The 13,491-nt window shown below is 39.2% G+C and overlaps 1 protein-coding gene across 2 annotated transcripts in view; it reads right to left on the bottom strand.

Moving 5' to 3' along the window:
- Positions 1-13,491, bottom strand: part of ZFHX3 (zinc finger homeobox 3) — a 330,923-nt gene that overhangs the window by 242,580 nt on the left and 74,852 nt on the right. The window lies entirely within an intron of this gene.

The following is a 13,491-nucleotide window of genomic DNA, read 5'->3' as shown; positions in this document are numbered from 1 at the left end:
TCTGGAAATCAATTTGGAACTCTATCCAAAAAGTCATCAAACTGGCAATTCAGAAATACCATAACTAAATTTATTGCCATGTCACCTAAGAGAGAAAGAAAAATTAAGCATTTATTAAGCCCCTACCACATACCAAGCAGTATGCTAAGTGATATATATGTGTGTGTGTGTATAGATAGGTTGTATTATATTAAGAGATTTAAAAAAAAACCCAAGAAATCCAGATGTACAAAAATATTTTAAAAGCTTTTTTTGTTGCAACAAAGAACAGGAAAAAAAGGCAATGTCCATCAACTAAAAAATGGCTGAAAAAATGACAGTGTATGAATGTAATGAAATATCGTGCTATAAGAAATGAAAAAAAGGGATCATTTCAAGGGGGAAATAATCATCTGGGAGGACTTTTATGAAATGATGCAGACTAAAGTGAGCAAAATTAGGAAAATAATTTATAAATTAACCACACTGTAAGGAAAAATAACTTTGAAAGACATTGAACTCTGATTACAATGACCAATCACAATTCCAGAAGTCTAATGATAAAGCACACTACCCACTCTCCACCAAAAGGCAGACTGGAGGTGAATAATAAGATAGATGCACTTGAGCAAAGCAAATGTGTGCATATATTTTGGATGACTATTTACTACCAGGATTGTGTTTTTCTTTCTTTAGAGGGCAGACTAACAATAGTGTTGTCAAAAACTTATTCCCAACTGCCTAACCCTTATTGCTCTTCTACTTTGGAACCCATACTTAATATTGATTCTAAGACAGAAGTTAAGGATTTTAAATTTAAAATGGAAAATAAATTAAAATTTTAATTTTTAAAAGAGAGAGATTCATTGTTTCATAAATAATTCTTTTCTACTTTACATATAGAGGTGCTCTTTTTTTTGTTTATTAAATTTGGAATGAAAAAAATTAAAATAACACAAAATATAGTACAGCTCCTGAGGGAACAGAGACCCCTCCGCTATGGAAGAGTCAGCATTCACAGGCAGCAGTTAGTATGTGACTTTCAGAAAGTATTCTGAGTAGCCACTGACACTAAGGGTATTATTAGTTAAAAAGTGAAAAAATTTGCTTTGATGAGCATTTAGATCAGAACAAAGTCTATGGGGTTAGCTAGGTGACTTAGTGGATAAAAGAGTCAGACTTGGAGTTGAGAGGAACTTGGGTTCAGATTTGGTCTCAGATACTGCCTAGTTTTCTGACCCTGGGCAAGTCACTTAACCTCCATTGCCCAGCCCCTACCAGTCGTCTTTTTTTTTTATTTTGTTTGATATGAAAATTTTTATTTAATTAATTGATTTAGAATATTTTTCCATGATTACAAGATTCATATTCTCTCTCTCCTCCTCCCATCTCCCTCCTGTAACCAATGAGCAATTTCACTAGGTTTTACCTGTGTCACTAATCCAGACTTATTTCCATATTATTAATATTTGCACTAAGGTGATCGTTTAGAGGCTATATCCCCAATCATATCCCCATCGACCCATGTGATCGAACAGTTGTTTTTCTTCTGTGTTTCCGCTCCCACAGTTTTTCCTCTGGATGTGGATAGTGTTCTTTCTCATAAATCCCTCAGAATTGTCCTGGATCATTGCATTGCTGCTAGTAGAAGTCCATTACATTCAATTGTACCACAGTGTATCAGAATCTGCGTATGAAATTCTTCTGGTTCTGCTCCTCTCACTCTGCATCAGTTTTTGGAGGTTGTTCCAGTTCACATGGAATTCCTCCAATTAATTATTTCTTTGAGCACAAGAGTAGTCCATCAGCAACATATATCACAATTTGTTCAGTCATTCCCCAATCAGAGGGCATCCCCTCATTTTCCAATTTTTTTTTTGCCACCACAAACAGTGCGGCTATGAATATTCTTGTACAGGTCTTTTTCCTCATTATCTCTTTGGTGTATAAACCCAGCAGTGCTATGGCTGGATCAAAGGGCAGACAGTCTTTTAAAGCCCTTTGGGTATAGTTCCAAATTGCCCTCTAGAATTGTTAGATCAATTCACAACTCCACCAGCAATGCATTAGTGTCCCACTTTTGACACATCCTCTCCAACATTTATTACTTTCCTTTGCTGTCATGTGAGCCAATATGCTAGGTGTGAGATGGTACCTCAGAGTTGTTTTGATTTGCATTTCTCTAATTATAAGAGATTTAGAGCACTTTTTCATGTGCTTCTTGATCATTTTGATTTCTTTATCTGAAAATTGCCCATTCATGTCCCTTGCCCATTTATCAATTGGGGAATGTCTTGCTTTTTTGTACAATTGATTTAGCTCCTTATATACTAGAGTAATTAGACCTTTGTCAGAGGTTTCTGTTATAAAGATTTTTCCCCAATTTGTTACTTTCCTTCTCATTTTAATTGCATTGGGGTTTTTTTGGTACAAAACCTTTTTAATGTAATCAAAATAATTTATTTTAAATTTTATAATATTTTCTAACTCTTGCTTGATCTTAACCAACAGTCTTCTGCCTTCGAATTGATACTTCATATGGATTCTAAAGCAGGAGTTAAGGGTTTATTAAAAAGAAAAAAAAGAACAAATCCTGTGCAAAAATCTAGCATGATGCCAATGTAAAATAGCAACTCATTGGAAAAGCATTGGAGGTTTATAACTTGAACATCATACGGTAACAAGCTCCAGTGTCATTAGACTATTAACTCCTTGAGGGCCAAGACCATCTTTTTTTTATTTTCCTCCCTTATTTCTATCTTTGGGACTTAGGACAGTGCTTTGAACAAGAGGAGATGCTGAATAAATGTTTACCGAAATGGAACTTTACAACTGTTTAAAGGAATAATTAAAAAAAAAAAGTTGGGTCCACCATGATATTATTGTACATACTGCCAGCACTCTGGTATTCTTCAGAGCTCCTTTCACCATAGAATCAATCAATTATAAATCAATATTTATTAAGGACTAACCAACAGGCAAAAGGCACTGTGCTAAGTACTAACAAAACCAAAACAGCTCCCTGTCCTCCAGGAACTTATGTTCTATTTGAATATTTGGGAGTTCTACTTGAGAGAGAACATATACACAAGAAAGTACCTACTTTCTAATAGGAAGAAAAAGAAAATAGAGGGAAGGTTGTCACCTTATAGAGGAAGCAACAAGTTGAGCCTTGCAGGTAAAAAAGATTTCTGAGAAGCCAAATTGAGGAGAGAGGATACTGCGGACAAGAAGCACCACAAATACAAATTCATGGGGGGCAAGAAATGGAAAGTCAAGTCTAATTCGAATATAGATTATGTAAAAGGTAATAGTATAAAATAATGCTAGAAAGGTAAACTGGAGCTACATTATAAAAGGTCTATAATTTCACACTAAAGCAATTGTGTTATATTAGAGCAACAAGAAAGAGCTAGCTGCTAAAGGTTTCAGACTTATGTCTTTAAAAATTTTGGCAATTGCCTAGAAGATGGTTTAGAGACAAGAGAAATAGGAAGCAGGAAGATCAATCAGAGGTCTATTATGGGGGGCACCTGGGTGGCTCAAGGGATTGAAAGCCAAGCCTAGAGACAAGTCCTAGGTTCAAATCTGGCCTCAGACACTTCCTAGTGGGGTGACCCTGGGCAAGTCACTTAACCCTCATTGTTTAGCCTTTATTACTCTCCTGCCATAACAGACACACACAGACACAGACACAGACACAGACACAGACACAGACACACACACACACACACACACACACACACACACACACATCTATTATAATAATCTAGATGAGAAAGGATAAGGGCCTGAACTATGGGAGTAACCTCCATGAGCACAGAGAAAGGGACAGAGAGAAACAAGAGATGTGAAGACAAAATCAATACTATTTAGGGAAACATCTTTGATTCTACCCAAAAGGCAAACACTCTTGACAAGATGGAAGAATGCAGAATCTTCTCCAATTTTTCAAGTCAGGAATCCCTAATCTGTTGATAGCTAGTCAATACCCAAGCCTTCCCATGTTAATTAAGACTTCATTTTCCTGGGGCAGCTGGGTAGCTCAGTGAATTAAGAGCCAGGCCCAGAGACAGGAGGTCCTAGGTTCAAATTTGACTTCAGACACTTCCCAGCTGTGTGACCCTGGGCAAGTCACTTGACCCCCATTGCCTAGCCCTTACCACTCTTCTGCCTTGGAGCCAATACACAGTATTGACTCCAAGATGGAAGGTAAGGGCTTTAAAAAAAGACTTCATTTTTCTAAAAAATAAGCCAAGTTTAAAAAAAAAATCTGAGAAGGTCCAGTGGCCTGGGAGTGAAAGGAATTTGAAGGCTAAGATCCAGAGCCAGAGCTAAAGAAATGAAATTCCAGGCTTCTTGGGCTGGTTTTGTGGTAGAGATTAAGTCAGTCACCACAGGCTACTTTCCAGGATAACAAGTATGTGGCAGCCCCTTGGTGAACTGTTTAGGCCTGGCTTGTTCCTCAGGAATGCCTGGAAATCTATCTTACTGAATGACCATTTTTTCCCCTTGGTGGACTGTTAGAGAGGGAGTAGTAGCTACCTAAGCTGTGGCTATATTCAGATGGTGTGACTAAGGCCCCAGGAAAAATGAAGATGGGGAGAAGAAGGAAAAGGCTTTTACAATTGTTCATTCAAGGGGCCCCAAACTCTGTGCTAAAATGGGTACGTTGGGTAGACAGAATGACGATCCATAACCTGCCTCCTCCCAAGAGAGGGAAGGAAGAAGGAAGAAGGAAGAAGGAAGAAGGAAGAAGGAAGAAGGAAGATGGAAGGGAAGGGAAGGGAAGGGAAGGGAAGGGAAGGGAAGGGAAGGGAAGGGAAGGGAAAAGGGAAGGAAAGGAAAGGAAAAACGGAAGGGAAGGGAAGGGAAGGGAAGGGAAGGGAAGGGAAGGGAAGGGAAGGGAAGGGAAGGGAAGGGAAGGGAAGGGAAGGGAAGGGAAGGGTGAATTCCACTTCAGCTAACTAACACTGTATCATTCATTTCACCAAGTTAATTGGGGGGGGGAGGGGAGTTAACAGAAATTATACAATTCATCTTCTAGAAATTGTAGGCTAAGGAGAGATCAATGACAACTTCACAAACTTGATCCTTAGTCCTAGGACCAAAAAGCCCCAACAAATGCTTTCGTCCTAGAATGAAGATGTAGGTCCCAAACAAAACAACCCAAGAAAGCCTGTTGCATAAGAACAGAAGATCTATAAATATACCTATTAAAATCCAAATAAGGGTTTGTTTGTGGGTTTGTTTTGGGTGGGGGTAGATGGAGACATGGGATATAAGCAGAGAAACGACTGGGAGGGAAGACATTTTAGCTTTTAAGATCCAAACTCCTGAGTCACATTTCAATCTCCTCTGCCATAATTGTTTTAAACACTGCCTTCAAAGAAAGATGCCTTTAAAAGTTGCATTAGCTTCCAGATTCCTTGTTTAAAACCCCTCTTTCTGCCGGGTGCCTTGGGATAAAAGCTGTGTTTGACTCACTGGCCTGGCCAGCTGTCAAATTCCTACACTTGCCTAAGCTGCAATGAGAGCTTCTTCCTCTGCCAGTTAGAGATACGGGGCCCACTGGCAGAGCAGGGGTTAATGGAAGCTGACCGCAGCACAGTTGTTAAGGTAATCAATACTACTGAGATACTAAAGCAGCATAAGCCACATTATTGATTGCCAAGCAGATGATAAAACTGTTTATTATGATAATTGCAGGGTCCCTGCAAGATGCTCCCAGTGCTTCCTAAAGCTGTTTACAAAACTAATAAAGACTTGCCAGTCCAAGATCTTCTATTTTCACCCCCTGCCCTCTTACCCATCCCCAAATATCACAGCCATATTATGGCTAAATGAATCTCCTCTGAGATCATGCCAACTTGGGAGGTGACGTGTTTTATGAAGCCTTCTTCCTGGACCCACTAAGGAACCATCCTTCAACACCCTGCTCCCCAGCCCTCTTCATAAGGAAGGAAGTGAAGCAGACAACACAGCTTTCACATTTCCTACTGAGAATGCACCATAGAATAACTACAGTGTTTTATTACTGGGAGCTCTTCTCTAGGCTACGTGTTCCAGCTGACATCCATTTGTTACAAAATGCATTCAAGAAACCACATCACCTTGGTTTGTAATTAAAACTTCTCTTGAGAACTTGGTACTGTGGACTTGAGGGCCATCCACCCACTTGGAAAAAAGGGGAATTGTAGCCGTACCCTGATTCTACAAGGTTTTCTGCCACGTTATCTCCCCAGGACCTCTACTTCTGGAGAGCACAGGAAGTGTGCACCAAGTCCTGACTCTTTTATTTTTAAAATAAAGTATTGCCAATAGCATGCCCCCAATGTCCCAGATTTGCAGCAGCATCATACAGGGAGCCACAGGTACCAATGGGAAGGAATCCTGGATCTGAAGTCAGAGGGTCCCACCTGTGAGATCTAGGGAACAGACAACCTTTCTGGACCAGAATTTCCTTATCTTCAAAACAAGAAGGTCAGACTAGAGGATGCCTTTAGGTCTCTGAAGCCTACAGTCCTCTGATACGAGAAGTTTTCTCGACTACTCCTGGTAGGGGAAATGATGGAGAATGGATAACTTAAAGCCCAGAGGGTGTCAAATAGCCCTTCTTTAATCTGAGGAGGAGGAGAAGAAATCAGAACTAAGAGGCTAGGTGGGAAAGAGAACCAGTCATTCAGGCAGGTGGAGGTAAAGGAAAGCTTCCATGTCCCATTCTCCAATGCCCTGTCTGCTCTTTAGCAATATTTCACAGCAAAAGAACAGAAAGAGGGGAAACAAATGAGCAAACAAACATTATGTGCCTCAGACCCTCAGATCCCAAACCCTGCTTTCAGCTTTCCAAAACAAACCTACAAATTAGGCAGGCAGACAAGATGCATGTCTGTGTGTTCACATGCACAGTTCAACTTCCTGGGCCAGTAGAAACATGAGGTTCTTTCTGCAGACAACTGGAGGTGCTCCTCCTCCTCTTCCCAATCACATAGAAATCAAGAGACTGGAGCCAGTTTTACATAGAGATCAACCTGGCTGCCAAAGACCTTGCTATGAACTCAACAAATGCCAGAGCATGGCTGGAGGGGATGCACCCAGGGATTAGTTTTAACTCAGTTACCTGCTCTTATAAGAGTTCCTTGGCAACAAAAATGGCCCTAGTAAATCAGATGCTTCCCTATTTCTGCATTTTTCCCAGAGTAAAGAATTATCAAAAAAAAAAGGGGGGGGGGAACCTTTAAGCTATTTTTTTTAAAAAAAGGAAACGTTTCTTCCCCAAAGAAAGCCTGTTTTAATAGACTTGTTCTGAAGGTTAATGTTAAATGGATATAATTCCTGCCCTCTTTTAACTTCACATTACACAAGTCTTAACTAGTTGTCTCTCTGTCATATGAAAACACTGAAAAAACATGCTACATTCACATGTGATAATCCATTCACAGAGATTTATCCAGAATAGCCAGATGAACACTGCCCAAGTCCTAAGACCCATTTGGGAACATTCTAAGTCATTCAGGACATTAGCTCTGATTTGTATTAAATGGAACAGGCTTCTACCTACTGGGAATTCATTTAGCTACTGTTTGTTCTCTTAGTCTCAATGTTTATAGCATCTTACAAGGAGTTCACTCTTTTACTTAGTTTGTCATGCAAAACTTTGCCTTTGCAATGCTGTACATGTCCTTTTTTTAAAAAAAGTGATAGTATTTTGATTAATTCCAAATTGCCCTAAACAATTCTCAGCACTTTTTGGGACCATCTGGTTATTCTATCTTCAGATGATCAGGTTTAACCTACATGAAAGAGAATTATTTTCCTAGCTTAACAGATACTTCAAAATGATAAATATTTTTCCAGCCAAATTTATGATCAAAATTAAACATAAAACAAGACATGTAAATTGGCCATTAATTTTAGAACTTTGCAAATTTATGGCCAAAATTAAGCATGAAATTACAAATGTAAGTTTCTCATTTTTTTTAATTTTAAAATTTCACCAACATGAATATTTGTTTTCCAGTTCCAATGGCATTGGCTAATTGCAGAGGCAGAAGGGGAAATAAAGAAAACCAACTACAATGTGGTCAAATTCCATTGGGAATCAACTCCAGAGAGCTAACAGAACAGGGAAAGAGAGATGCTAAGAATGTTTAAATAAATGGTTGCATTTGTAATACAGATATATTAATCTTCTAAGATATTCTAATTTAGCATTTCTGGGGAGGGGGAAAGGAGGGGAGATCATCTAGTGGGAAGAGAAGGAGAGAGATGGAAAGACAGTGACAGCATAAAGTCAATAGCAATGAAAAGGCATCTACAGTTTAGACTACTCAACTCTGAATAGACCTAAATTCTACCTCGCACAAATTTTGAGGTAAATGATGGTGAAGGAGCAAAGTGTGTAAAAATTTAATCAGAGGATTAAAATTATATCCCTCCCTCTTCATAGACAACTTCCAGAATCCCTGTTTAAGCAGCATCTTCTGCATAAAACCTTTGTTCAACTCCACCAAGCTAGGGCTGCTCCCCCCAAAGCATACTTATTTTATATTTGCTTATTTTTGTGCATAGTTTCCCCACACAGAACATACACTCGCTGAGGACAGGGGCTGGTTCACTTTTGTCTCTGAATCCCCAGAGTCTGGAATGCAAATGATCATTTATTGATTTGCTGATCTAAAAATGTCCATTTCTGGATCCTGGACACACCAAAGCCTCAGCCTCCCTCAGTGATGGAAAGAAATTCTGCTGAAGAGAATTCGGAGTCCTGAGGTCTGAGTCTCACTCTGCAATTAGGGATTTAATTTAGAAGTAAATCAAAACTTATCTGAATCTCAATTTCTTCCTTTGTAAAAAGAGAAGAGGTTGAACTTCACCTGGGCTCTGCAAATTTGTTTTAAAATATTCTGATGATTCCATTTTGATACCATTGGTTTCCTTTGTAATCCTATGTATTTTCTTTCATGTCTCTAACTGCATCATCTTGAGAAGGGATACACTAGCTTCACCAGATTTTCTTTCCAAAGGGTTGGTGACAGAAAGGTGACAACTCCCTGCTCTAAGGATCCTTCTACTATGGCATGCTAGGATACAGGAATCAACAATTCAGAATCTTTGCTGACTTCAGACAAGCTGAACAGAGACATTTTAACAACAGTAAATCAAGAAATCAGTTCCAGAACTTGATGCTTTAACCCTTTATCAAATAACTTGGGAGAGGATTTTAAAGTGTCTCTTAAAAGGTAAAGAATCTGGCAGTAAACCTTCTGCTATTTCAGTGAGAAATCTGTTATGATCACAATGCTAGAAAATCATTCTTCATCTTCTGTCCCTTCTTTAGGCTAGCAGACATCCTAAACCCTTCTTGGACTGCAATTTCTTCTACCCAGGAAGCTAGCTGTGCTCGCTAAGAGATCACCCCGAGAGTGCTGGAACTACCCCTGACCTCCACCCCAAAGCTCATGTCTCAAATAGCAAGTATTTTGTGAACTCCATACATCACACTGGGGCTTCCCCTTTCTCCTTCATCTACGAAGTCCAGATTTTGCCCTTGAGTGAAAGATTTTACAATTGAAGAGAAACCTTCCTCAGACAGAAAGTTCAAGTCTCTGCAGAACTAATGATGGGATAACAGATAATACAGGTGTTCAGTGCTTTGTCCTCAGGCTAACAGCCCCCATGACCCGTCTTTTTTAGTCTGATTCTCATTGGTGCCTCGATGTGATATAATTTTAAATGAGATGGGATTGGAATCAGAAATGATCCGGCTTTGCCATTTATAGTCCTGTGACCTTGGGCAAATCTAGATTCTAGAAGCCTCAGTTTCTCTTTCTCATCTGTAAAATAGGACTTAATTGTTCAGATGTTTTTGGCCATTTGGGGTTTTCTTGACAAAGAAATTGGAGTGGTTCACCAGTTCCTTCTCCAGCTCATTTTACAGATGAGGAAACTGAGGCAATTACAGTCAAGTGATTTGCCCAGCTAGGAAGTACCTGAAGTAAGATTTGAACTTTTCTCCCTGATTCCTTGTTTGACACTCTACCCACTGCACTGTCCCCACAAAATAGAAATAATATTTATAAATAAGCCAGGTGGGTAGTGTGAAGAACAAAAGGAATATTAGATAAAGCTTTATATAAATGTCAGATGTTATTTATATATTTTATGATATATTATATATTTTATATTTATATATATCTGACATTTATATAAATATTAATATTATTACTTTTTCTATAGAATCGTGAATGAATGGATGCTGGCTTTGGAGTCAGAGGCTCTGAGTTCAAATCCCAGATCTTATTACTTACTAAATGTCTGAAACCCTGAGATTTTAAGCAGTTTGCCCAAGAACCATTTGTTCTTCCAAAAAATGAGTGGGTGGGAGGAGAGAAAGGAGGACCTTTCCAGCTTTAAATCTTATGATCCTTCAGAAACACAAACACCCAATCACTAGACACTACAAACAGACCAAAACTAAAGCTTCCAAACAGCCAATGAAGAAACCTGTTAGGGGAGAAATGAGTGCCAAGGTGGAAATCGAGGAATGGCTCACTCTGGATTCTTTTATAGCTATAGAAAGATGGCGATACAGTCACACATGTGTATATATGATATATACATGCATGTATCTACACATACATGTAGAAAATCACACGTATACATGCAGAAATATATATATTTAGGTATGTATGCACACATACAATGCACACATTTTTTTTAAATCCCCTCAGACAATGACCAGCTGTGTGACCCTAGATAAGTCACTTAACCTCTATCTGCCTCAGTTTCATCTATTAAATATATATATATATATATAAATATTAAAGATATTAAAGGATTGTTGTATGGATAAAAATGAGATAAAAATAAAGTATTGTATACATCTTAAAGCACAATATAAATGCTAGCTATTTAGATGGCTAGATACACAACTATGTGGGCTTGGGTAGATATAATGTATGTGTCTCTCTATTACATATATACACACATAGACAGGCATGTAGTTAAGTTTGTATATACATAATGCACATGTATCTTTCTCTACATACAGATGTATTTATAATATATTATTTCTATTTTATATATTTATTGTATATATATATACAGTATATATACTGTATTGCATAAGTCGCATATATCATATTGTATATATTATATATTGTATATATCGATATGAAATCGACTAAACAATTAACTCCTGTTTTATAGATGAGAGACTTGAGGCTCCTAGAATTCACAATTTGCCCTGAGTCACGGTATTAATAGATGGCAGAGCCCAAACACGAACTCAGTTCTTCTGACTCCAAGCCCAGTGCACTTACAATATATTATTATATATTATTTATATATTTATATTTCTCCCTCTCCCCACCCCCCATCATCTCTCCTTGAAAACTCCGAGTTCCTCCTCCCTTCCTTTGGCTTCTCCAGGGAGGTTACACGTTTTTTCAACCCCAGAAATGTACCAGTCTTACTCCACTCCCTTCCTACAAAGAAAATCCACTGCCAAGAGAGGTTAGCTTGCTCCAAGCAGACCCCTCAAACTTTCCCTGTTTGGTGCCTTTTTTCTTCCTTGGCACAGGGACCCAAAGTGTGTTGTTTAGAGAGAGGACCTCGAGCTAACCTTTGCCGACAGTCTCCAAGTTCCCAACGAAAACTGATCTAAAGCTATGCAGGGCAATTAGTACAGAAGGTGAAATTGCTTCTTCCAACTCCTCTGGCCACGATTGCACAAATTCCCCTGGGGGGCCCTGCTGGGGTCCCAAACCCACACAGACATCTGTTTACATCCAAGTTTGCCTACAAAGGGAAGGAACTGACAACATTTCTAGGGGATGCCAGCACTCTTCTAGGTTTTAATTAAAGTGGAACTAAGGGTAAAGAGACCGATTCACAAAAGGGATTGAGTCCACTCCAACTGGCATCTCCAACTCCGTCTGCCTAATGTGGGCTTATCTTACCTCTACTACCGGTTCTTCCTCTTGCTGATTTCACTATTTCTGAATCTGCCTTTCTGAAAGTTTGCCTGCCCTCTTCATTAGCCAGTTATCAAGTTGTCATTCAACTTCCATAGATTCTCAAGCTTCTTAACTCCCTAATGTCTCTCTGCATCATCACTGGTCCTACCTCGCCCTCTCCTCTCTAAATTCTCCAGTGGCACTATTAGAGAATTTTCTCCCCTAAAAATCTCCTGTCCTATCCCCAGTGCCTTCTTGATAAAAATGGCTCTCTTTATTCTCTCTCCATCCAATCCATCCATCATGGATGCCAGAGGAGACTTTCTGATGCACAGAAGGAAACTATAAGCACTTTGCACGTCTTAAAATGCCACATTGGGGGGCTATTTTTATTATTATTAGCCATAGGATTATAAATCTGGAGTTGAAAGCAAATTTGGATACCATCTAGTCCAATTTCCTCATTTTTTTTTTATTTTTATGATTTGTGAATTGGGCAGTAGAGAGGTTAAAATAATTTGCAAAGGTCACACAGGTAGTATGTGGCCAATCTATGAGTTGAATCCAAGCCTGACTCCAAACCTAACATTCTCTGTCCTGGACCATACACTGTCACATCGTTTGTCTACTCAACGTCTTTCAATAGCTCCCCATTGCCCATCTGCAACATGGTGCCTTTATATCTCCTACTACTTCCCCACAGTCTTCCAACTACAGGTAAACTAAATCTTGTCCTCTTCCTTTCACCGAGCAATTGCTTGACCAAGTGATTATGTTCAAAATCTTCCCTACCGTCGAATTCTTACTCATTTTGGGGACCAGCTGAATGAATTGGGGATGTTTAGCTTAGAGAAGGACAGAAGAGACAAGATAGCTGTCTTCAAATACTTGAAGGGCCATCATATGTCGCAAGAGGGATTAAATGGTCTCTTTAGCCCCCGGAGGCAGAACCAGAAGCAGGAAAAGTGCCATTTAGACATTGCTTTAAGGAGAAACTTCCTAACAGTTAGAACTATCTATCAGAGGCAAAGGGTTTTCTTGGGAAATGGCATTCCAAGTCTTCAAGCAGAGTCCAGATGACCACACATCAGGCTTGTCTTTCTTGAGCTCCCTGGTTATTGCCACCTTTCATGAAGGCAGAAACAAGACCCCAAGGAAAGAGATTTGCCCCAAGTTCCACAGGGAGTCGATGGTAGCAAAAGGACTAGCCTCACAACCTTCTGAATTTAAATTCAGTTCTCATCACACTATTGACTCTCTATCTACCTCAAATCTCAGAATCATCCCTTTTCCTCACTGTGGTACCCTGGAGAGATCCCTTCCTTGAAGCCACTTTGTCTTGCCCTCCTAAGTTTTTTTTTTCCTTAGAGAATTCAGTAAGTTCCAAAGGCAGATAGATGGGGGAATTCTAGAGACATTAGTCTACTTTGGATAACACTTTACTCCAAGTGAATTCCTTCTACCTTGGAGGTCTCTAATCCTCCAGGATATTCACAACCACCTGCAACTTTCCCTTGATTAGAGGCACAAACACCTAGGTATCACTGGCAGA

The sequence above is a fragment of the Monodelphis domestica genome, chromosome 1, assembly GCF_027887165.1.
Source record: "Monodelphis domestica isolate mMonDom1 chromosome 1, mMonDom1.pri, whole genome shotgun sequence".
Lineage (NCBI taxonomy): Eukaryota > Metazoa > Chordata > Mammalia > Didelphimorphia > Didelphidae > Monodelphis > Monodelphis domestica.
This window is presented reverse-complemented; position numbering and strand designations above follow the sequence as displayed.